Below are 26,363 nucleotides of genomic sequence, written 5' to 3'. Positions count from 1 at the left end.
TGAAGCGTCCAGCTCTTGAAGAATCCTCTTCAGAGGTCGCGAATCCGATCGAGATTCCAACCCCTTTGCGCGTGGGGAGGACGCGTCGGAAGACGAGAAAACAAATCTTAAGGGGGGAGGACTGCTCGAGCACGCTCCTTAGCAGCCAATGGGAAGCGTCCACAGGAACTGCTGAAGGGACGCCAGATCGGTGGGGGTTCCCGTAACCCTCCTTCGGCCTTCGACATGCCCTCTCCCTGAGTCCTGGGAGTCCGGCAGAGGTCCCAAGACCTAGAGGCGCTATAGGGCCGATCTGACGCCCCCTCCACTTCACTAGGGGCACTATCACTGCACCTTATTTTGCCTGTTTTCAAGGGCCAGCACTTTAGATTCAAGCGTCTTCAATGAATCTAGAATAAGCGAAAGGGCATTACCCTCCGCAGACACCACTTGAGGGCCCGAAGGCAACACTACAGGGTTAGGAGACACAAATTCTAAAGGAGGGTTAGAAGGGGATACATTAATACCCTGTCTGCTACCCGACTTACTCCTGGAGGAAGACCTCCTAATCCTATCACGTTCTAACTTCTTAACGTAGGATTCATACGTCTTCCATTGCAAATCATCTAAGCTTTCACACTCATTACAGCGCAAATCAAATCTACACTCTTGCCCCCTACACCCTTTACACAATGTGTGAGGATCAACCAAGGCTTTTGGAAGCCTAACCTTGCATTCCACTTTCGAGCACACCCTGGCGCTAGCAGAACTACATCCAGACATTTTTAAGGGAAAAATCTAAGCCAAAATAAAAAAACAGTCCAAATCACGTATGCCAAGCTATCGATCCAATCAAAAACCAAAAAGTCAAGAGGATACTCAAGCAATATGAAAAGTTTTCCAAAATCCTGAGGCGGAGGTGTGTAAACAGGTGTTTACGACACCGGCGACAGAAGAAATCTGATAGAAAATGGGAATGGTTCCTGATACCCGCCTCCCAGCGGCGGGAATGGGTACTAACCACCCTAACTCCCACTACGTGTGTCGTAAGTTTTAGAAATTCTGTCGGACTTCAGAGAATACAGCTATATATATATCTGACAGGTAAGTTTCATGAACAAAACTGTACTGTATATGTATAGGTTATTTTCAACCTTACTGAATATAAAATTAATAAACAATACCTCAACTAAAGACCAAAAATAAATTCACAACTCCATTAATTTTATCATGCCTGAATGGCATTTACATTACTTTTCATTAGTAGCCAAAATGTGATCCCTAAACCATTTCTAATGTAAATATTATTATTGTCTAAAATGGTACATATGGATTAACAACAAATAATAGTAAAAAGCACCTGAGGTTGAATTACAGCAGCTGGGGCAACAAGGCTGCGTCCAGCACGGCCTGTAAGGGAAATCACCCCTTTCCTAACAACTGACAACGCCATCTGGAAATTAAAAGAAATGTACATCAAAATAAATAAAACCATTAAAAATAAAACAAATTTTGAACAACAATTTGTACTTTTCCCTTTTATACAAGTACCCTTCAGTGCAACCTGGAAAGGGTTGAAATTTTGTAACAAGGTAGCTTGACCAAGCAAATAACAGGTGGTTAGTAGGTATGTATCCCTCACTAACTGACCATCGCCTTTACTTTTCCCATGGCCACAGGGCCTGAGAAAGGCAGTTGATTATTATCTATTCTTATTATTTGTTTAAGCAGCCACTTCCAACCGAGTCCAATCAGCTGCAGAAAGGCAGTTGAGGTGAGCTATAGGGTAAACAACCGCACGGACTGGCCAACTCACCGACTACCATGGCTAGGCTACCCTCCGAAAATGACAATTTGTCCAAAATTGCATTTTTCCTAACTATACAAACCTGAGGTCCTTTTACAATAGGAAGGTACTAGCGGCAGCTGGATAGGTCGTAAGCTTTCGAACAAGGGGTTCGGTAGTTAACTGCTTGTCCGACAGGCGCGCGCGCGCGACTGGGAGGTAAACAAATCACTTTTGCTTTTGGCCCAAGCAAAAACTGCAGAGTGAGGGGTGGCATGAGGTGGGGCTATGTGTAAAAGGACCTCAGGTTTGTATAGTTAGGAAAAATGCAATTTTGGACAAATTGTCATTTGTTCCGACACGGCATACAACAACCTTCGTCCCTTTTACAATAGGAAGACTCACTTCTTGGTGGGAGGAATCTGAGTCTTTTGTGAACAGACTGGTGTTCGCCCAACCTTGGAAGCCTCCCTGGTCGTAAGAGCGAGGGAGGGATCCAAGCCTCTGTCCGATTGATCGGGGTGTGCACCGCAGGATAAATGGTCAGACCTCTGGACCGAGTACTAAGAGAGAGGCAAGCGTATCTCTTCGTACCAGCAATGTAGGAAGAACTTGTTCTGTACAGGAGCAAATATAAAGTCATGGGTTTGACTCTTGTAGGCATCCACTTCCCCCCCTTGTAGAAGGAAGTGGTGGATATTCTGCTCCTATCCCTAGTGACCAAAGGGATAGGGATGGGGCTCTGTCATATAGCTCACCTGCATCTCGTCCTCATCCAGCGTAGTGACGACCGTGGCCCTCTGCCCACAGGTAGAGGAGTAGGAAAAAGACGGGAAGAGGGAGCCAGTCACTCACTCATTCACACATCCATCCACACAGTCACACCAGGACTCGATGCTGTTTCAGCCTGCGAGGGTCTGGGTTAGCTACACAACTTGTTGAGCAGCCACCACGGGTCCCAAGGAAAAGGTATCCAAGGACCTGTGGGCAATATCCCGAAGGTAGAAGGACGTAAATGGTAGTCTGGTTAGACCAGACCCCTGCCTTCAGGACCTGCGCCACGGAGAAGTTCTTACGAAACGCCAACGAGGGGCCAATACTTCTGACTTCGTGAGCTCTCGGACGGGACGTACGGATGTCGTCACTACCATCAGCCTCATACGCCCTCCTGATGACCTCACGCAGCCAGAATGAAAGAGTGTTCTTGGATACTTCTTTCTTGGTTACCCCGGTGCTAACGAAGAGGCGTCGACATCAGGCCTGAGGTGGTCGAGTTCTCTTCAGATAGCGCCGTAACGCCCTCACAGGACAAAGCAGCATCTCATCCGCATCATTATCGGTGAAGTCCAATAGGGAGGGAATCGTGAATGACTCGAACCTGTCGTCTGGGGATCGACGGTTTCTGAGTCTTCGACAACGAAGTTCGGGACGAAATCGAGCGTCACAGATCCCCATCCCCACTGGAGTGTCGTACATCATAGGAAAGACCATGAAGTTCCCCTACTCTCTTCGCCGATGCCAGGGCCAGCAAGAAGAGGGTCTTGAGGGTCAGATCCCTGTCTGACGACTCTCGGAGTGGCTCGAACGGCGTTCGAGTCAAACTCCTAAGGACGAGAGTCACAAATCCCAACACCAGGGGGCCTTGAGTTCCCTGGGTGGGCAAGACCTTTCGAAGCTCCTCATAAGCAAGGAGATCTCGAACGAGTTCGAGATGTCCAATCCCCTCAGTTTCAGGACGAGAGCCAAGGCGACTCTGTATCCTTTGACTGTGGGGACTGAGAGGAGCTTCTCTCGCGAAGAAAAACGAGGAAATCCGCTACCTGCTGAAGAGTGGCTCTGAGAGGAGATAGACCCCGTCTACGACACCACCACAGAAGACGGCCCACTTCCCCTGGTACACAGCTGCAGAGGACTGACGGACGTTTCCAGCCATCTCTGTTGCTGCGCTACGAGAAAAGCCTCTCGTTCGCAAGAGATGGTGGATAACAGCCAGCCGTGAAGACGTAGGGACTGGACTGCTCGGTGGTACCGCTCGACGTGTGGCTGGGCGAGAAGGTTGTGCCAAGGGGGAATCTCTCTCGGTTCTCCTGCGAGAAGAGCCAGCAGGTCCGGATACCAAATGGCCTGTGGCCATTGGGAGCCACCAGGATCATCCTGAGATTCGGGGTGACCAGTGCTCGACTGATCACCTTGCGAATCAGGCTGAACGGGGGAAAGGCATAGACGAAGAGGTTGTCCCACGGGTGTTGAAGAGCGTCCTCTGCAGCTGCCCATGGGTCCGGCACGGCCGAGAAGAACACCTGGAGCTTCCTGTTGTGCCGGGTGGCGAACAGATCCACGACTGGTCGCCCCCCACAGGTCGAAGAGCCTTTCCGCCACGTCCTGGTGTAGAGACCATTCGGTCCCTATCACCTGATCCCAACGGCTGAGCGTGTCTGCTACTACATTCCTCTTCCCTGGAAGTGTAGCGTGCCGACAGCTCTATTGAGTGTGCCTCGGCCCACTCGTGCACCTGCCGAGTCAACTGGTACAACGGGAGAGACACTAGGCCCCCCTGTTTGTTGACGTAGGCCACCACCGTGGTGTTGTCGCACATCAACACCACTGAGTGTCCCATCAAGCGGTCCTGGAACTCTTGGAGAGCGAGGAACGCTGCCTTGAGTTCCAGTACATGATGTGAAGGTGCTTGTCGTTCTCGTCCCACACTCCTGAAGTCAGCAACTCCTCCACATGTGCGCCCCATCCCTCGGTCGATGCGTCTGAGAACAGCTGCATGTCCGGGGGGGGAGTGCGCAGAGGCACCCTCTTAAGAGGTTCCTGTCGTCAGCCACCAGGCTAGGTCCTGCCTCACCTCCGGTGTCAGTGACACTGGAAAGCTTGGGGGATCCGTCGCCTGTGACCAACTCTCCTTTAGTCTCCACTGAAGAGACCGCAGGTGAAGACGCCCGTGAGGGACTAACTTCTCGAGTGACGACAGGTGTCCGATCACGACTTGCCATCGCTGAGCTACCTGTTCCTGCCGAGACAGGAACTGGTTGGCTGCCTCCCTGAATCTGCTGATCCGCGAGTCTGCGGGGCAAGACTCGCCCTGCTACCGTGTCGATCAGCATACCCAGGTACTTCATCCTCTGCTTGGGCTCGAGATCGGACTTTTCGAAGTTCACAACGATCCCCAGATCGCGACAGAACTCGAGCAGTCGATCCCTGTCCTGTAGCAACTGCGAGCGGGAGCTCGCCAGGACTAACCAATCGTCGAGATACCTCATCAGACGTATCCCTGTGCGAATGGGGCCCAAGCAGACACCAGAGTGAACACTCGCGTGAACACCTGTGGGGCGGTTGAGAGACCGAAGCAAAGTTGCCCTGAACTGGTACACCGTCCCGTCGAGGATGAAGCGGAGGTACTTTCTGGAGGACTGATGAATGGGTATTTGGAAATACGCATCCTTCAAGTCCACTGAAAGCATGAAATCGTTCTCCCTGATGGAGTCGAGCACTGAGCGTGCCGTCTCCATCGTGAACCGGGTCTGGCGAACAAACCGGTTCAGGGGAGAGAGATCTATCACCGGGCGCCAGCCTCCCGTAGACTTTTCCACCAGGAAGAGTCGACTGTAAAAGCCCGGTGACTGATCCGTGACGATTTCTACAGCTCTCTTGCTCAGCATGGTCTTGATCTCCTGTCTCAATGCTACGTCCTTCGATGACCCTGGAACGTACGACTGCTGTTGGACCGGGTTGGAGGTGAGGGGTGGCCGAGATTCGAAGGGTAATAGATATCCCTCCCGAAGGCATCTACAATCCAGGTCTCGGCGCCGTAGCGCTGCCAAGTTGCCCAATGGCTGGCCAGGCACCCCCCCACTTACCGGCAGCAGGTGAGGGGGAACGCCGTCCCTAGCGTTTCCCCCCCTTTCTTCGACTTCTTCCCAGAGCCTCCACGGGAGGAGGAGGTCTGGGAGGAGGGCTGGTTACGGCTCCCCTTGGTAGAAGTCGAAGAAGACAGAGTCTTTCCCCGGGGCTTCGACGCAGCTACCGTCTTAGCCACCGAGGAAGCGCTAGCCGAGCTCTTAGACTTGGCCGCAGTCCGAGGCTGCTCAGAAGCCTTCGAGACTGCCTGGTGAACCAGACGGTCACTGTCGTCAGTGCGCCGTCTGTCCACCGCAGCGTCCACCATCTCTCCTGGGAAGAGAGACGTGGAACTCCGTAAAGGTCCGTTGCGAAGTCCCAACGCCGCTTCACGCCCGGCCGCACCCTGGAAACCCGAGTAAGGACAGCGTCCCTTCGTCGGAGAACCAGGTTGGCCCACAGGTTCACCGTCTGGTGGGCAAGGAAGGAGATGGCTCTTCCTCCAGACTGGCAAAGTCTCCTAAAGGCCGAGTCATCTTGCGGAGAAATTCCCCCGGAAGTTTGGCTGCGACCTTAGATACTGTGAGGGACCACAGATCTAGCCAGGAGACGGATCCTGGAAAGCTGCCATGGCGGTAGATTCCAGTCCGAGTGCCTCTTGCTGCGAGAACCATAGGTTCTCGGACAGGAGCTGCTGCAGAGACACACCCGGAGTCAGCCTGGCTAACTCCGGGTTCACCTGTTTGGGCGCATCGGGTCTTCAGATGGCACGTAAAAACGCCGCTGTCGCAGCAGAGGAGGTGGAAGCAGCTTGCTCGACCTGCCAGACTTGAGCGAACCGTCTTGTCCGGAGACAAGCGATTCAACCTGGTCCAGCACTGAGTCCGCAAGCTCAGAACGCGGCAAACCCACCGTCGGTCTGGGTTCCCTCTTCGGGCCCCAGAACGACTCGAGCCGGGACGTGGGCTCGGATGGTGGGAGCGGCGATCCTTCCGCGAGGTCGTTGTGCTGACGAATCAGCGCAATAACCTCGGCAAAGTTCCTCTGGATCTCAGGAGTGACTGCGTACCTGCGGAGTCGGACCATCCAGTCCCTCAAACAGGAGCATCTCCCGAGACCCTCCTCCCTCAAGGGGAGGAACAGCGACAGACCCCTCTCGGTCTCCTCAACCACTTGTGCGTACGACCTGGCTGGTCCGAGAACCGTGCCTGGTACGTACGACGACGTGGTGGGATCCTGAGGGGCGCACCCCTCACAATCACTCCTCAATACCTCGCCCCTCCCGGTGTAACCCGAGGAGTTGAAGGTATGGGAGAGGCAGACCTGACGCTCCCTCCTCGCTCGCTGGCAGAACCAGTGGGCTTGGAAGACTGCAGGCGATCGCCAACCCGCCGCGGTGGCGATCGAGCTGCAGACCTAGTCGAGCCGTCTCGCTGTGGAGAACGGCTGGACCGAGAACAGCGGCCCCCCGGTCTCGTGTGTCAGAGGAGCTGGTGCTGGTCGCCGTACCCGATCGCTCTCTGTGAGAGTGACGGTCAGGCGACCGGCGAGCTCCACTGTCACGGTGAGGACCGGTGCGTATCCTCACGCTGCGTCAGTTCGCTGGTACCAGCCGTGGCTGGTGCCGACGAACGGGGGGACCTCTTCCCAGCCTCAGCCCGTGGCCGGTCATGGACCGTCACGTCCGCCCGGGTAGCCAGCTGCTCGCCGCGAGAGCGAGAGCTGGTCTGGTGAGAGTCGCGTGAGCGGCTGTCACCAGTCTTCCGCTCCGTGCCGTGAACCTGACGCTGAGCGGACTCAGAGGTCTGGTTCTTGGCTGCACGGCCGCTGTTAGGCGACCGTACACTCGGTACCTCTCGCGAACGAGAGGCCGAGACTGGAAGCCCCTGCTTGCCGTGGCCGAACCAACCCTAACAGCAGGTGAGGAAGTGCCGGTGTTAGCCGGCACTCCTCTGGTCCCCTCCCCGTAGTCTTCTTCCTTGCGGAGAAGAGACGGGTCCTGCCCCCGAAGGAGCAGGGTGACCAGCGGAAGAACCCCCCGTCTCACCAGAGCGAGACGGGCCCTTAGAAGTTCCCGAAGGAGACTTCTTAGGGGGGGGGGAGGCGACCTTCTTCTTCTTCGGCGGGGGAGCTTAGAAGAAGAAGGGGAAGAGGCGGCAGACGACGACGACGACGAGAAGACGATGAAGACGACGACGACACCTTCCTCCTCTTCTTCTTCTTCTTCGTCAACCTCCTCAGGACCGACGTCAGATCTGTCATCCAGAGCGGAGCCAGGGCTGCTGTTGCCGAAGCAACAGGGCCCGGACGCACCTGTCCGAACAGATCAGCATCGGGAGCAGCGGCGCCAGGAACAGGAACAACGTCAGCAGGTGCAGGCATCACAGGAACGGCAGGAGCAGGTACAGGAACGGCAGCAGTGGTCAACGTCACGTCCGTGAACGGCGGCTGGGCAGGTACGGCAGGTACGGCAGATTGTGCAGGCGGTCCAGATGGACGGACCAGCGGCACAGACATCCTTGGTTACTGGTGGGAGGTCCAGGGGCGAGCTCTTCGGGCACACGAAGTCCGGTCGCGGCAGCACGGCAAACCCAGGTGGCGGCATCACACTCCCCCGAGGTACGGCGACTGGCCCCTGCACGATGTAGTAGGTGTTACAGAGACCGCGTGCGGGGTGTACACCAGGTGAGGAGGTGAAGCGTAGCCAGGTGTTGTAAGGGTCGTGGTGGTGGTCGTAACCGTCGCATGGGTGACCGCCACGGAGCCAGCGAGATGGTAGAGCAGCCCCTGGACACTCGGCACGCCCTGCAGCCCCAACGATGCCCACACCTGTCCGAGGTCGTCCTTCGCGGCAACCGCACCTGAGGAAGCAAAAGTCGGGTGATTAGGAGGATCCTCTACCCGCTCGCGCGAAGACGAACGGATAGAGGACCCAGAGTACAACTCGACGTCGGGGTATCCAGCGCCCTCCTCCACACTCGACAAGTCAGGTGAGGAGAAGGACCTAGAAACCCCCCCCGAAGGGGAAGGCGCCAAACGTGGAAGCTGAGCGGGCGGCAGGAAAGAAGACGAAGTGTCCGTAACCAAAGGAGTCGCGGGAGAGCTTTCCGACGACTCCTTTGCAGGCCTTCGCTCTTCCTGCCCTCATACAAAGTCCACTGCGCCTCCGACCAATTTATTACATACTTCACATGGCTCGGCTCGGGTGCATTCGCGCCCCCGACACCGAGCGCACAAAATATGAGGGTCAATCTCCGGGAATGAGCGGAACTTTCCGCATTTACGCCCTTCGGTACCCGGGCATAGTCTCCGTGGGGTAGCGAGGCGAGGAGATTCCATCGTTGACCAATAAATCACAATTAATTAGAAAGAGAGAAATGATTGTACTTACAATGATTCTTTCATACACAAACACAACCATATACTCAGGAAAGCAAACGACGAGAAGCGGGCAGAGAGCGTCGAACACACACGTCCACTCGCTGTGAGGCCGAAAGCAAAAGTGGTTTGTTTACCTCCCAGTCGCGCTCGCGAGGCCTGTCGGACAAGCAGTTAACTAAACGAACCCACCCTTTGTTCGAAAGCTTACGAACCTATCCAGCTGCCGCTAGTACCTTCCTATTGTAAAAGGACCGAAGGTTTGTATGCCGTGTCGGAACTAAAGTACTTTTAAACAAGTCTTGACACCGGAGATGGTCATCAGTCACGAGTTGTTGGTGGTGAGAGAAGGAGCTCGAGACCTCTACTCTCCTTTCGAAGTAAGTATTTTCTCCAAAGTTAGAAATTAGGGCCATATTTTATGATTTAAACAGAGGGTAATAAAAAGAGTGGCCAACGCAGTGCCCACAACCCCAAAACGCTTTCAAAATTTTTACTTATGATTAAAAAGTTTAGAAGATTGACGCCATCTCGATGTTTGCGGAGTTGCTTGTGTCAACAAACTTCCCATTTCTTGTGCTAAATCCGCACAACACTTGTACCCATAGATGCTGGGGCACTTTCATCACACCAATCGTAACCCCGACCTCTTACAGCACTTATTTGTACTTATTCAAGGGGACTATTGCATTCTTTGCGGGCATTTTACGCTCTTCAATTGTTTATCAGTGTTGTCAATTGGTATGTGTTTACCCTCCAAACTGGGTATAAGACTTACACAAAACCGGGGAAATAAGTGAAATTAGTGTATCTATTTGTAGTATATACACATATCACAGCAATTTTATCATTACTGCATTACTATGACAACTAGAATTCATGGAAACAGTTTGCAAATGCATCAGCGTATGTGTGACGCTCCACTACATTGGCAACGATGAGTCATTTTTCCTTTCGTCGCTGCTCGCAAGCATACATCCGAAATATTTGTAATTTTTTGTGGTTAATTTGGTTGCAAAAAAGGGATAACAGACATGAATTAAATAAACATTTTGAAGTAAAGTTAAACTAAATAATCAGTAAAGTAAATTAAGGGAATAAAGCTTTGCACCTCATAATCAGTGTTGTCGTCTGCTGCTCGTAAATGTGTTTGCAGAGTGAGAGCTTAGGAACCAGGAACAGCAACGTGGTTAAGTGCAATGTGGAGTGAATTACGACCAAAATGTATATAATTACAATCAAATAAGCACTGTGGAGTTTCAGTTGTGATGGCAGTAAGGATAAAACCACAAGGTTAAAATGAATTCAGTTCAAACCATGACCCCGGGAATAAAATGTTTCATACTTTCACTAATATAGGCAACAAAATGTAGTTTTATTGCGCTGATTACAACTGCAATCTCGAGTAAGATCAATAAACATTACATATGCTAACACTGTTCAAATGAGTGCTGGGAAGGCTGGGAAAGATGGTGGATTGTCCGTGGTTAGACCGGCCAGCCACACGATTGCCGCCATATTGGATTTCAAAACTGCCTTGAAAACATATTTTACGAAGAGCTCACATGCTTATTTTAGTTTGTATGGCACTTTCATATACCACATTATGTTGACGAAACTTCAATCTTTTGAATGGCATGCTTAAAGTTGTAATTGTATTCTTGTTTCACCAATTAAATATGGCACAGGATATTGGTACGGCAGCTGTATCCCGATTGCGGTAGATATTGGTACGGCAGTGAATTGCGCATGCGTCAATTTCAGACTTCCTGCTGTACAAATAACATAAATGTGGTGGGAGTACGGCAGATTTTGTCAGTGGTGCCATAATGTCGATCTTGACTTGCTGTAGGTATGGCAGTTAGCTGTATCTGTTTACCAGTTTGCTAATCATACTGTAATATGTGACCAGAGTTCGGCTTCTAGGCGGGACGGTCCCGCTTTTTGAACATCTGTCCCCCTTGTTTTGTTAGCAAAATGCCCTCCCCCCCTTTTTGTTTTGCTTTTGTGAATTTTGTCCCACTTTTTTGTGCTAGAAAAACAAAACTATCCCAATCTTCATGCAATAGCCTAGTACCGAAATTTTGTTTAATTTTGCCATTTCATTAGCCGGTAAATTCTATCGTCTTCTCTGACAGCCGCAATACCCAACGAAGTGAATTAAAAGAATATTGTAAAGTGTATAAAGGCGGCCCTTTGCAACTGGCTATGTTGGGCAGAATAAAGGGCCGAGAAAGTCACCAAAGGTACGATGGTAGTGTATATGTATATTTATATAGGGTAAAAAACCGCATGGTACAGGGGTGGACCATGTAAGATCAATGTGTACAACCACAAGAAAAGTACATTATAACGCGTCCTGACACCGGAGTAGAGGTCTTTAGCTCCGTTTCTCACCAACAAGTCGCGTCTGATGCCCATCTCCGATATCAGGACGCGTTATACTAATGTACTTTTTTGGGGGTTGTACACATTGATCGTACATGGTCCACCCCTGTACCATGCGGTTTTTTACCCTATAATCCTCTTTGAATCTCCTTTTCGGAGTTCTTTTCAGGGACAATTCAATCGTTCGTGACCTACCTACATACCTATAGTATAAACAATTTTTGAAAGTTTGAGTCTTCATAGATGTCTATGGCTTTTTTCGGCTCGTTAAAGCCTGAAAACATCTGTTATTCGGCGAAAACTAATGTATTATTCCGCGGTTCATGTTGTTGTTCTGTCGCCATTTTTCTTGCTGTCACTGATATGCCAGAGGTGGTAAACAAGGGTTAGCACATGCGCATTTCACTGCTGTACCAATATCTACCCCGATCGGGGTATGGCTGCCGTACCAATATCCAGTTCGATTAAATATTGAGTGAATAAGGCCTGGCCAGCGTGATGACGATGGATCGTCCGCGGTTGTTTACCCTAAACAGGTTCTGGTTTCCATACCTGGAAAAAATACAACTTAACTATTAAAAATAGATTTATTCTACATGCATACTACATACCACCACCTTTATTATGAGACAGGTAATTGCTCAGCGAAGATTACAGCAGGCCTAGCCAGGGCAAGTTTAATCTGGCCGGCAATTCCAGGATACTTTCCATGAACTCAATAGGCTAGGTACCTATCATACGCAACTACTAATCTACTGACTAGCCTAACTTAAATCACAATGTACCAATAAAAGTAAATAAAAGGGCCTTTTTTTCTTGTGTCTACGGTGCCAAAGGCCCAAGGTACAAGAAGGGCTTCATTAAATTAAGAATACCTAGTACCTCGGCACTTCACCGACAATAGAAGTCAATTTACCACTGGCCTACAAACAATCCTCGATGTTCATTATAGTCACTCAAAACACTACCCATGTAACTGAGTTATACATTATATTAATGTGAATTATTTGCTTGTCTATAGTAATAAGGAGCAATGAAATGGTGTAAAATTTTCTCACCGTCAGCCTGTAATTTCTGCCGACCTCTCTCGGCAAAACAACCAACTATCAGCTGTTAATAAATACCACCTGATAGAATTAGATATCACATCATATTTAAAGAAATAACAATTACTTATGGAATGAGTTGTTGCTGTTTCCTTGAAGATGTTAAGGAAATGCACTTTTGTTATCTTGAGAAGTTAACTGCTGTTTTAGAGCACATTTTAGACAATTATACTTCTGCAGGTTTAAATTCCCGGATTAGGTCAAAGTAAATTAAGATGAAAAGAAAAGACCACACACACACACACACACACACATATATATATATATAATATATATATATATATATATATATATATATATATATATATATATATATATCTATATATATATACATTATATTTATTTATATATATATATATATATATATATACATATATATATATATATATATTACAACAGATCGTGATTATTAATAACAGACTGGTGTCTCTTTTAGTACTGTAAGTAGTATTCTACCTTTCACCATTAGGAAATAATTAATTTACGGTGAAAATTCTCATTTGGTTGTGATGTTTCTATTAATACATACCAAAAAATTTTCAGTAGAAATGTCTGTTATGACTTTCACCTTTTAGTTAGTATGTAATCAATACTTTTCTATTTATACCTGTAAAAATACATGTCCAACAATAATAACAAAATAACCATATAAACAATAGCTCCTGTACCTACAAGCCTAGGTGAAGAAAAATTTCAAGCATAGTTGGGGTTACAGTACTGTATATGAAAAAGAGCCCAAAATAATGTTTCTTTATGAAAATAAACTACTGATGATAACTATTACTCTCTCTTACGTACTCAGGCAAGGGATTCTGGGGAACTCGAACCCAAGACTATGCGGAAGGCCGCACTATTATAGCTATGGCACAGTTCAATGTTGGAGAGAAAGGTTTGAATTCGGAGTAACCTTCTCTTTGAAGGGTTCCTACCAAGGCTGACGGGTCCCTTGAACTCCTTCTACCGACTTATTTGATTTCGGAGTGTCCTTCTTCAACAAGAGTTGCCCGACAAAGTTCCAAGTCTTCTACCCGTCCCTAACTTGTGTAGGCAGGGATGTCACACCCTGAAGTAATGTTGCAAAAAAAGTAATATTAACACTGGCCAGAATTAACAAATTATCAAATTAACCCATAAATAAACTAAGAAAAATTCTTTTATAAATAGTGTTATAAATATTATAACAAGATATGAATATGATATGTCAGCTTAGTATGATTTGCTATTCGAGTCACATCAGAAAAGGGATGGCAAAACCTGGGGTAGGATGCACGTTTTGCAGTACATGAGCAAAGTAGAAATTCTGCTCGTCTGAGAGAAGTAAAAGTGAAAACTTTTAAAAAAATTAACTGACTCAGCAATATGTGAGCTCATGCACGGTGATTGCTGAAAGACCATTAAAATTTTGAAGTAGGAGTGAGAAAGTTGGAAAGATAAGTTAGGGCTTACAATAGTTTGTTAAAACCCTAAGTATTGAATAGGCATTTACTTTGCCTAAAGACTCTTGTTAGATATAAGTTGTTAATTTTCTTAAAGATATTATATCTTTTTCTAAATAATTCAATTATAAAATGGGACACAGACCTACAGATTTAATATATTTTTCTTAGTTTAACATACCTTTTAGTTTACATATTTGGCATGTTTATAGGAATAGGACTGCGTTGTTTTCAGTTGGGGTTATTATTATTAGTTTTGTTAAGATTAGCCTTGGTGTTGCTATTCCTTGAATATTGTTTTTGTTCTTGTTATCCTTATGGGTTTGCATTTGTTTTCGTCTCAGCTAATGTTATCATATTTTTTTATTGGTTGTTGTTGTTATAGTTGTTTTTTGTATCTTAGAAAGAATTTCAGATAGTAGTCAGAACCGTTACGAAAAACGTAATCCTATTCATAAAAATGTGACGTCATTCCTCTTTTGAGAGCTATAAAACAAATCACAAGCTTTTGGGGAAGGGATGGTCACTTCATTACTTGCAGTTTACAGTGGGCACTGGGGAAAGTCTTTACTGCAGTGTTGCAGAATGCTGAATAGTGGCGCCACCATTCATGTATGCCATAGAAATAATAAAGCTCGACAAAAAAGAAATATACTAATTGCAAAAAAGATATAATCATGCTTATGGAAATTCTGAAAGCACCAAGGTACCCATACACTTAACAATAACAGGACAGTATAAGATAAAACCTCCGGACACAAAACTCTGCTGATTAGTAGAGTTGGACTGAGTACAATAGAGCTAGATGAAAGGAAACTATTAAAGAAGGAAGAAACCAAAAGGTTATTTTATGAAGGGTAATTGAAAACCTAGGAAATTTCTTACTTATTGTATCATTAGGAATAGGTTTAGATTTATTCAACAGTCTTGTCAAGAAGATAAAAGGGAACTTATAGCTAACATCTTACTATTCATAGAGCTGCCTATAGGAAAAAAATTGAAAATAGAAATAAATGACTCTACAGAAAAAACATACTGAAACACGCATGAAAAGAAGAGACAAACAGAAAGGGAGCCGTTTCAAAGAAATATCTGACTCTACTGTTATGTGAAAATAACAGAATTCGGGCGCGAAAACCTAACCTTTTATTCTGACAAAGTGACAGTATCAACGATTTACAAAGGTAAGTTAAATTTTGCTTGTAGTGAATTAGCTATATTTTCCAGCTTTAAAACAATTATGTGGACATACTTTTAACATTAGAGAGTGTGTATTATGTTATTCTAATACCGTATTTTTTGGTGCTCGGCACAACTGTCAGCCTTTAAGTATAGGCTAGGTTACCTACCCTAGGTATGCGGTTTTATAAACCTAGGCATTCCTAGTCTACTACCTATACTAGATAGGCTACCATTAATGTACGTTTATTTAAAATTTCTCACTTTTTTCCAATCTTAGCCTATAGGTAGGTACCTACTAACCTACCTACCTAGGTATGTAAGACACTTGAGCAACCAGACTTGTACCGCATAGCTAAGCCAAGGGTAAGGCTAACAAGATACCTAGGCTATAGGCCAAAATATCCGTAGACCGCCGATTTTCAATGGAAAAATATCCGCGGACCACGGATTTTCAAAGGAAAATAATACTAGTAGGTAGTAGCCTAGGTATCCACAGACTGCGGATTTTGGTAGATCTAGGGTACCTAGGTATCCACGGCGGCCCAGACTATGGCAGTTGCGGCTTTTCTATGCAGTTTTACCTACTAAACAAGAATTTTAAGTAATATTTATTCGAACTACTGTAATTGACCCCCACGGACTGGTACTAGGGCTACCTAAACACAGCGAAATACATTGGACGTGCATGAACTGCAGGGAACGTCTGCTGATACGACATCCACTAGGGATTGTGGCGTCCAATGTATTTCGCCATTTTTAGTACTGGCCCCTGGGGGTTAATTACAGTCGTCCGAATAAATACTACTAGCCTATAAATTCTTGCTCAGTAAGTAAAATAACATAGGAAAACGATATTGCCATAGTCTAGGCCACCCCGGATTGCTTCTGTAGAAATATTCCTACCTAGTACCTGGATTTTCAACTGAAAAAAATATTTGTGGATTTACATAGGGAAAAAATATCTGTGGACGCGGATTTTCAAGGGGGAAAATTTGTTAATGTGTGGTGTCAGTAAGAACATGGCGGAATGGCGCTTCACGCCTTAGCTTACCCGCATAGTAGGTAGTACCTATTTAAATATTCATGGCAAGCTCGTTTGTTCTGGTAATAGGTTAGGTAGCTAGCTACTAGTAGGTATTGTTTAGCTGTGCGCGCTATCTAGCATCAGGGTTAAGATCAACTGTTTACTTAGATAGGAGCTGTAACTGCGTGCCGCGGAAAGTGTGCAAACTAGGTACCCGCTGACATTAGCCAAGTCTTAGATAGTTTTAGGTCTAAGGTAGTTTGGGTACATAAAGTTTAGGTGATCATTTTGTAAAGGCGCACCCTGTTTAATTTACCTATAGGTACCTACCTCGGTTAACAGCGGGGTTCCGTTCCCAGCCGATGCTGCTAACTAAAAACCTGCTTAATGGCATTGCTAACCAAATATCAGCGCTGTTAACCAGACATTGGTGCTGTTAACCGGATATCGGCGCTGCTAACCAGAGATCGGCACCAAAAATCCAGTTAACAGCATCACTAGACAAGTGCACAAAACCGGATAGCTGTTAACTGATACTGCCGTTAACGGAGGGCTACCTGTAGTCCTATTTCAGATCTACCACCAGTGGTAAGATGTGTGGGTGTAGCCATTGTTTTAAAGATTGTTTTACACTCAGGTCTAGGTTATGTTTGAGCAAATATAGGTAGGTACCCCATTTTGTCACTAATCCGGTTTGTCACCTAGCCTGTTCGTCACCGGAAACCCATTTTGACACCATGAATACTCCATTGTGAAATCTGTTTCGTCACCATTAATCCCGCTTACCTTAGACTGCGATAATACATCAACCTTTTTTTTTTTTTTTTTTTTTTTTTTTTTTTTTTTTTTTTTTTTTTTTTTTTTTTGAACTGGATATTGGTACGGCAGTCGTACCCCAATCGCGGTAGATATTGATACGGCAGTGAATTGCTCATGTGCGAACCCTTGTTTACCGCCTCAGGCATATAAGTGACCTCAAGAAAAATGGCGACGGAACAGCATGAACGGCGGAATAATACATTAGTTTTCGCCTTAAAACAGATGTTTTCAGGCTTTAACGAGCTGAAAAAAGCCATAGACATCTATGAAGACTCAAACTTTCACAAACTGTATATACATAGGTCACGAACGATCGAATCGGCCCTGAAATGAACTCCGAAGAGGAGATTCAAAGAGGATTATATATAAATATATACACTACCATCATACCTTTGGTGACTTTCTTGGCCCTTTATTCTGCCCGACATCGCCAGTTGCAAAGGGCTGCCTTTATACACTTTACAATATTCTTTTAATTCATTTCATTGGGTATTGCAGCTGTCGGAGAAGATGATATAATTAACCAGCTAGTGAAATCACAAAATTTAAAAAAATTTCAGCACTATTGCATTAAAATTGGGATAGTTTTGTTTTTGTAGAACAAAAAAGCAGGACAAAATTCACAAAAGCAATAAAAAAAGGAGGGGGGGGACAGCATTTTGCTAACTGAAAAAAGGGGGACAGATGTTCAAAAAGCAGGACTGTCCCGCCTAAAAGCCGAACTCTGGTCACATAATACAGCATGATTAGCAAACTGGTAAACGGATACAGCTAACTGCCGTACCTACAGCAAGTCAAGAGCGCATTACGGCACCACTGACAGAATCTGCCGTACCCCCACCACAATATGTTATTTGTATGGCAGGGAGTCTGAAATTGACGCATGCGCAATTCACTGCTGTACCAATATCTACCGCGATCGGGATACTGCTGCCTGTACCAATATCCTGTGCCTTTTTTTTCTGGCACAGGATATTGGTATGGCAGCCATATCCCTGATTGCGATAGATATTGGTACGGCAGTGAATTGCGCATGCATCAATTTCAGACTTCCTGCCGTACAAATAACATAGTGTAGTGGGGGTACGTCAGATTCTGTCTGTGGTGCCGTATTGCACTATTGACTTGATGTAGGTACGACAGTTTGCTAATCATGCAGCAGTTGCCGTACACTGTTGCTAAGAGCTATAGGTATAGCATTAGAAGATCAGCGACAGTAGTAATAATAGTCAAACTGAATTGTTTTGCTGAACATGTTCAATTCAAAATGTCAGAGTGAAGCACCATACTGTCATCACCAAAGCACCAAAACATTTTGACAGTAAATGAAAATATAAATATCTAATCACAATAATACTTAAACATAATACTTAGATTTTGACTATATACATGAAAAATAAGACTAAACTAATCTATCTGTGTACTTCAAATCTTCTTTGTATCTCCTCTGAACTGTGTAATAATACATCAGTTTTCGCCGAAAAACAAATGTTTTCAGGTTATAACGAGCTGAAAAAAGCAATAGACGTCTACGAAGAGTCAAACTTCAAGAAATTGTATATCCGTAGGTCACGAACGATTGAATTGGTTCTGAAAAGAGCTCCGAAGAGGAGATTCAAAGAAGACTTGAAGTACATACTCAGAAATCGTGCTCTGCTGTATTCATGGTAGTAAGGAAAACTATCAAAGGCGATCCTTTGGTAAACGGCTAATCAATCGTAAGTAATCATCCAAATCAGGTCTATATTAACAGCATGTTTCCCATATTGAACACACTAATGACTGCTGCACTACCTTACTAACTAAGCTTCAAAATCTTCTTTGAATCTCCCCTTCGGAGCTCTTTTCAGGGCCGATTCGATCGTTCATGACCTACGGATATGAAATTTCTGGAAGTTTCACTCTTTGTAGACGTCTATTGCCTTTTTCAGCTTGTTGAAACCTGAAAACATCTGTTTTTCAGCGAAAACTGAAGTTTTATTATGTACACAGTTCACGTTGGTAGGTTGTCATTTTCTTGCTGTCACTACTGAGGTGCCTGAGGGTTCGCGCATGCGCAATTCACAGCCGTACCAATATCTATCACAATCAGGGATATGGCTGCTGTATCAATATCCAGTTCGTTTGTTTCTCTTGTTGTACGTCAGTATTCACTACCTAATTATAGGGCGTTCACTACAGTACCTATTTGTATGGGTTTAGTATTCTGCTGAAATTATGCTACATTGTAAGACAAACGTAATTACCTAACTGCTGAACTGATAAACTCTTTTCCTCTAACACAACTTTTATAATACAATTAATTATGTACAGTTAATTAGAAGTTGGTGACGAAACGGGTTCAAAAAATGGTGACAAAATGGGCAGATCCTGTCTGAGCCTACCTAGACACTAGCCAGGGATATAGTAGGCCTAGTACCCACCTATTAGGTAGTATGCAGAGTAGGGAGACATGGTTAGGTGCCTAAACCACCCTATAATTAACTTATTTGGTTAGGCTGGTAATTTTCATGAAAATTAGCTCAATGTGTTCTAATCTATCTAGTGTTCTGTTACTAGGTTAGTAGTAAGTGTTACTTGTTCCAACACATTATACAAACCTGGGGTCCTTTACATAAGGAATACTACTATTCAGCGCCAGCTGGACCGGTCGTAAGATTTACTAACAAGGTAGTTTGGCAGTAACTGCTTGTCTGATGGTCGGAAGTCCCGCCCGACTGGAGGCAAACATATCACTTTGCTTTCGACCGCCGTCAAGTGTAGATGTGTGCTCGCCTCTCTGTCCGCCTCTGTCGTGAGATTATCAAAGCTTAGGATTACTTTTCTTCAACCTGTTTCTTATAATACTTAGTGTGGAAGTGATTGTAAGTACTCTATTATTATTTTATATTCGTTATTTGTGGAAGTGCATCGCTGATTGTAACATGCAGTCCCACGAATCGGAGAAGCCCCCTCGCCCCCCATCCAACTGGAGAATGTGGCCTGGAGTGGGAGGCTGTAAGCGTGGGGCTTTCAGGTCCAGCGATGCTTTGGACCTCATCCTTTATGCACTAGATGCCGAGGGCGTGAATGCTCTCGGTCATTAACTTGTGATTTGTTCCGATACGTAATACAAACCCTCGGTCCTTTAACAATAGGAAGGTAACTAGCGGCAGCTGGGACGGTCGTAAGCTTCGAACAAGGGGAGAACGGTAGTTAACTGCTTGTCCGATCGTGCGCGCGCCCGTCCCGCGCGCCCGAGAGGTGAAGAATCACTTTTGCTTTCGCCGCGGGTGTGAAGGACGTGTTCGTCATCGCTCTCTGCCCGCTTCATCGTCGTATGCTTTGTTTATAGTTGTGTTTTCTACTAATGGTTTGGTTTGACTTGAAAAATGAAACTGTAAGTACACTGTTTCATTTTCATTACTTAATTATGAATCAACATGGAGCTATCGCCGTAGAGACGGCAATTTCCGCTCTTTTCATGAATTGAACCCTTGAATTATGTCTCGGTGCCGAGGGCGGGCGCACTCGCGCCGAGTCATGTATTTTGGGCGAAAGTGTGTAATTGAAAGATGTAAGTACTCTTTTTCATTATATTTTTGCCCTGTGCGTTCGTTGCCGAGAGCTTGATTGCGCTCGGCAAGAGCCTCTTATTTTGTATGAATAGAATGCAATGAAAGTGGATTCGCAATGCAGTTTTCTTTTCATTTTCATTTATTAATTGCATCAAATTTAATTTTGGATCAATTTCCGCTCTTACCCGGGAATTAATCCTTACGATTTATTGCTGTGAAAGTGAAAATAGCAAGTGCAGTATTGTTCATTTTCATATATATTTATGATAGCATCATATTATTATGGATCAAGTTTCCGCTCTTACCGGGAATTGATTTTTCCCTCTTTAAGTTCTATGAAGTGAATCGCAAGTGCAGTATTCTGTTTCATTTTCATATTACTTTTCACTGCTGTGCGGGGTAGGGGAAGCGAAGGTCTGCCAGGAAGTCGTCGGAAAGCTCTCCCGCGACTCCCTTGGTATCCGATTCTTCGTCTTCTTTCCTGCCCCCCGCTCAGCTTCCTCGTATTTTGTATTTGGGGTCTTCCTTGCGTTCGGGGTGGGGCATGTCTCCCCCCCGTGCGTGAGGGAACCCCTCTTACTAATCTCTGTGCTACCGCAGGTGCTACAGCCCTGGGCCGGAGACGACCTTGGACAGGTATGGACCACTGCGGCTGCAGGGCGTGCCTACGGCAATCCACGATCCGCTGCAGAGTCTAGCGAGGTCTGGGGCGGTGACCTTGGAGTGGTCTCCACTACAACCTTCACGGCCGCTTATGCTGTCTTCCCCCCGCTGGTCTACACTCCCCATGCTGTGTCGGTGACGCCGTCTGCCGCTTCTAGGGCCGGTCGCCGCCGTACCAGAGGAGGGGTATGCCGCGCCGCCTGTGTTTTCTTCGTGTTGCCTGCCCCAGACTTTCGCTGTTCCAGCAGCTCGCCCCTGGACGGCCGCCAGTACCACGCTGGCTGCCGATGATTCTACGAGGCGATGGCTGGGCCTGCGTACCTGTCGCTGATGTGGTTCCCGCTACTGGCTTGGCTGTCCCTTCTGGTGTTTACCGCTGCCGCTGTTCCTGCCGCTCCTGAGCTGGTTGCTGTTCCTGTCGCTCCTGTTCCTGCGCCTGTCCTGCTGGTCCTGCCCATGGTGTGTCTTTCCCCAGTCCCAGGTCCTTCCGGACAGGTGCAGTCGGGCCGTGTTGCTTCGGCAATAGGCCCGACTCCGGCCTGGATGGAGGACCTGACGACTGTCCTGCGTGAGCTGACGAAGAAGAGGGAGGTGTCATCTTCGTCTTCGTCTGTTTGCTGCCTCTTCCCCTTCGACTTCTAAGGCCATAAGCCGAAGAAGAAGAAGGCTGCCTCCCCCCCCTAAGAAGTCTCCTTCGGGAACTTCTAAGGGCCCGTCCCACCCCGGTGGGACGGGGGGTCCTTCTGCTGGTCCTCCTGCTCCTTCGGGAGCGGGGGCCCGTCTCCCCTTCCGTAAAGGAAGAGATTAGACGGGGACCAGAGGAGTATCGGTTAGCTTTGTACATTCCTCGCCTGGTGCTAGCGGCGATGCCGCTACGCCAGGTTTCCGGCTCGGTCTTCTCTTTCGCGGAGATCCCGAGTGTACGCTCTCCCTCGGGAGACCGTGCAGCCAAAGTTTCGGCGCCAGAGTTCGCTCGGCGCCAAGACCACGGCACGGAGCAGAAGGCTGCGAGAACCGCTCAGGTGACTCTCGCCAGGCCAGCGGCCGCTCTCGCAGCGACCAGCGGTAACCGGGTTTTGTTATTCCCCTAAGAAGACTCCTTCGGGAACTTCGAAGGGCTCGTCACATTCCGGTGTGACGGGGGTTCTTCTGCTGGTCCTCCTGTTCCTTCGGGAACGGGGCCCGTCTCCCCTTCTGAGAAGAAGAAGAAGACGGGGACCAAGGGTGTGCTGGCTACCGCTGGTACACCCTCGCCTGGTCTTGGCAGCTCTGCTGCTAAGCCGGGTACCGGCTCGGTTTCTCGTCCGCGAGAAGTTCCGAGTGTACGATCTCCTTCGGGTGACCGTGCAGCCAAAGTTAAGACGCCTGAGTTCGCTCAGCGTCATGACCGAGGCACGGAGCAGAAGACTGTCGAGAGCCGCTCAGGTGACTCTCGCCAGGCCAGCGGCCGCTATCGCAGCGACCAGCCGGTACCTCGGTGGACGTGACGGTCTCTGACCGGCCACGGGTTGAGGCTGGGAAGAGGTCCCCCAGGTCCCCTCGTCCGACGGGTACCAGCCTCGGTCTGGTACCAGCGGTTTGACGTGCCGCGAGGACGCTCACCGGTCTCACGGCGAAAGCGACGCTGCAGGTTCACCTGACCGCCGCTCCCACAGGGACCGGGCGCGGATACGGTGACCAGCAGCAGCTCGTCTGACGCACGGGACCGGGGTCGACGTGCTCAGTTGAGCCGCTCGCCACAGGTGAGCGGCACGGCCAGGCCTGCAGATCGATCCCCACCGCCGGGTTGGTGATCGGCTGCAGCCCCCCACGTAACGCTGGTCCTGCCAGCGATGAGCGGGGGGGGAGCGTCAGGTCTGTCTCTCCACTACCTTCAACTTCCTCGGGCTACACCGGGAAGAGCGAGGTAGCTAGGAGTGATCGTGAGAGGTGCGCCGCTCACGATCCCGAGTGATTGGAGGCGACCGTCAGGGGGAGAGGGAGTAGCGTCAGTTCTGTCTCTCCGATACCTTCAACTTCCTCGGCATACGCCAGGAAGAGCGAGGTATATAGGAGTGATCGTGAGAGATGCGCCGCTCACGATCCCGTTCACGACGCCGCACGTGCCAGGTGGTATTAGGACCAACCAGGACGTACGCGCAAGTGATTGGAGGCAACCGTCAGGGATCTTGTTGCTGGTCCTTCTTCTGAAGGAGGAGGGTCCTGGGAGCTGCTCTTGTTGGAGGGACTGACGGTCCTACTCCTCAAGACGCTGTAACTTCCGAGATTCAGAGTAACTTTACCCAGGTTATTGCACTGATTCGTCAGCACAACGACCGGGGGGGAAGGATCGCCGCTCCCACCAGCAGAGCCCATGTCTCTGCTCGAGTCGTTTTGGGGCCCGAGAGGGAACCCAAACCGACGGTGGGTATGCCGCGATCGGAGCTTGCCTATTCTGTCTTGAACCAGAGTCTCTCGTCTCCGGACAAGAAGGCTCTCTCAGTTCTGGCCGGTCGATCAACGCTACTTCCACCTCCTCTACTGCGACAGCGGCGTTTCTACGTGTCTTCGGACACCGTATTTAATACTCCTTCGGTCCTCCTGAGAGGTTTCGACCTCGACGAGGACTGGAATGAGTCGGAGGACGGTATCGGCTCTCTCCTGTCAGGTGTCGATCAGCCCCACCCAGACGACGTTCACAGTGGCGGCAGACCCTTACCTACAGTGAGAGTTCGTAACCCTCCTCGGGAAAACGTTTTTCTCCTGACGATACGTTTTTCCCAGACTCTGAGAGGCGGCGATTGCTGCTCCTACTCTTCTCCAACTGCTAGTTCCACTGGAAGGCGAGCGAGTATCCAATTCCTCCCCCATTCCCTCTCTCCTTACGGCTACGAGGAAAGGGGAAGGATCCTACAGAGATTTCTCTGTAGGATCCCACGTTGGGGACTGCGCTACCAGGGGGGACCTTCGGGTCCTACCTGACGTAAGCCCCGGTCGTTGAGGAGGGATCCTGCCCCATTCTCGATTTCTACGGGAATCGAGAGGACCACCAGCCGATATCGTTTGACGAATTCGGTGGGGTTTCGCAGACTGCTTAGAATTCTACGGAATTTCTAGCGCATTCAGAGTGTTAGAGTTTCTTACGATCTCCAAACACTTAGGCGAGACCACGGTCCAAAGTGAGCGAGACGAGAATCCCCGATATGTTACACGATAATCGGGAACCTCGCCTATGCTCGAATTCCTGGAATTTCTTTTAGCATTAGGAAGAGACTGCTGCTGAAAGAAGACTATCTCACAGTAGGCGACCAACCTGGAATAGAGAAGAACGGACGGGAATATCCAGTTTGGCTGGAACTATCGTCTTAGTATTTCTGTTCACCATTGAAGCTTTCCTTCGAGGAAGACTTCTCCTTCACTCTCTTAATAGAGAACGAAGGTGGTCGATCTCCAATCCTTATTTTGTTTTCTTGAAGGAAAGAATTTAGGATGGAGATCGTTGTTCAGAATCCTACAAATATACTACGTATATTAACCTCGCGACATGATTCTGCTAAGCAGTTGAATGGTCGAGGGGTAGGCGCATATCCTGGTTATTCACGGATTGCGACTTAGACGAAAAGTATTCTAATTGAACTGCAACCGGGTTGCCTGCAACCTCCCAGGAGTTTCCAGTTTCAATTTTATATACTTATGGTGTTGTCACAACAACACCATTTAAGCTTTTATATTTACCGAAATTCGTTTTCGCTTAAATATAATTGCTCGAGCATATCTTTTTATTTGCTCGGTGGTTCTAGCCGAACGCATTCCTTCGTGGAAACGGATTACTTGGCAAACTCAGGATGACGATCAGCGACAGCTACTGCGTATTGAATTGCCCGAGGCATTTCAGTATCAGCTGCCGCTTTGAGATAGACGGTTGTTTATGTCTTTCTCACCTGCTTTGATTGAATAACAACCGTATCTCTGCCCAACATCACGGACTTAAGTCTCTGATTAACGGGGATTCTCGCATACATGAATGACCATCTACTGCTAGAAAACGCTAGTATTCATCGTCTTCGGTATTGCGAGAATTTTAAACAGAAGATCTATTCGACTCTCATCTCTGTTTACCGCACGGTAACAGAATTCTGTAATAGTCTCTTGCTGCATCGTATCCCGATAATGCGAATGATTTTTGCGGAATCTGAGTTTGTCCTCAAAATATCTTGTATTCGGAGGTGTACATTGTTCATTGTTCACCCCGGATTAGCAGATGTATTGAAAGACATCGCCTACTACCCACACCTCCAGCTCTACTTCCAAACGTTCAGCCCATGAGAAGCAGTTCTTCAAGCGCTCTCCCCTGTGTTTCATTACTGAAGAACGCCCCGCTTTCATTGCACAACGGACAGCAATGAAATGGCGGGGTTAGCGTTTTCAGTCATTTGTAAGCACAGGTTTAGAATCTTGAGATTCCTTCTCTCGATTCAGCTGGAAGACGTAGGTTGCATTCATTGCCTACCTTCGTCTTCAACGTCACATAGTGTTGTTTCTCCTTAAGCTGAGATTCAACGTCTATGAGATTTTCTTGCCATCAGGGACCTCGGTCTTTGAAGGCATTTGACTTTTGCCTTTTGAGCTTATGCATTAAGAGAATCATCGCCGCGCCGTCCGCATCGGTGACTAACAAATATTTTATTTGTTTGGTCTCTCAGCATAACTCTTTAAAGGGCGAAGTCACGTGACTTACCCGGATGCTTGGACAACTTGCCTCTACTGATTCCGAACCAGTCAGTCGGCAGCTGTCAGAGCGCCCGAGTCAGTTACGAACTATGCTATGGACTTAGTTCGGTTGTTCCAGAGCAATCATTACTTCGTCTTAATAGCTTGTCAGTATGAGTACTGTTACATAACCAAAGTCGAGAAGAGGGATAGGTCATACGACTCCCTTCTTTCTTTTCGTCTTAGGTAACTGCATGACTTCTCTTGAGAAGTCAAGCACAAAGGGATGGGGGATTTGTGACGCTCCGATTTCGTACCGATCTTCGTAGCGAAGACTCAGAACCCTTCGGTAACTGACGATTGGTTCGAGTCCTTCACAATACCCTCCCTAATGGACGTCACCGCCTCCGATACGAAGGCTATGCTGCTTTGTCCTGTGAAGGTGCGACGGAGCTGTCTGAAGAAACTCGACACCCAGGATGAGTGTGGACGCCTCTTCATCATTCTCTCGCG

At 47.7% G+C, this 26,363-nt stretch overlaps 2 protein-coding genes across 3 annotated transcripts in view; one reads left to right on the top strand and one right to left on the bottom strand.

Moving 5' to 3' along the window:
• LOC135198932 (NADH dehydrogenase [ubiquinone] 1 alpha subcomplex subunit 10, mitochondrial-like) overlaps window positions 1-12,373 on the bottom strand; it is a gene marked incomplete in the record, with an annotated part of 55,787 nt that extends 43,414 nt beyond the window's left edge. Inside the window, 1 exon segment of the mRNA XM_064226854.1 lies at window positions 12,279-12,373.
• A 2,571-nt stretch (window positions 12,374-14,944) lies between these two features.
• The window catches only part of LOC135198897 (uncharacterized), a 57,784-nt gene continuing 46,365 nt past the window's right edge, over window positions 14,945-26,363 (top strand). Inside the window, exon 1 of one of the 2 annotated variants that reach the window (XM_064226844.1) lies at window positions 14,945-15,100. The gene's annotated coding sequence lies outside the window, so the exon portion shown is untranslated. Of the gene's footprint in view, window positions 15,101-16,557; window positions 16,711-26,363 lie in introns of those variants that run through there. The other variant, XM_064226845.1, reaches the window with a different exon arrangement.

The sequence above is a fragment of the Macrobrachium nipponense genome, chromosome 23 (genome assembly GCF_015104395.2).
Source record: "Macrobrachium nipponense isolate FS-2020 chromosome 23, ASM1510439v2, whole genome shotgun sequence".
NCBI classification, from domain to species: domain Eukaryota; kingdom Metazoa; phylum Arthropoda; class Malacostraca; order Decapoda; family Palaemonidae; genus Macrobrachium; species Macrobrachium nipponense.
This window is presented reverse-complemented; position numbering and strand designations above follow the sequence as displayed.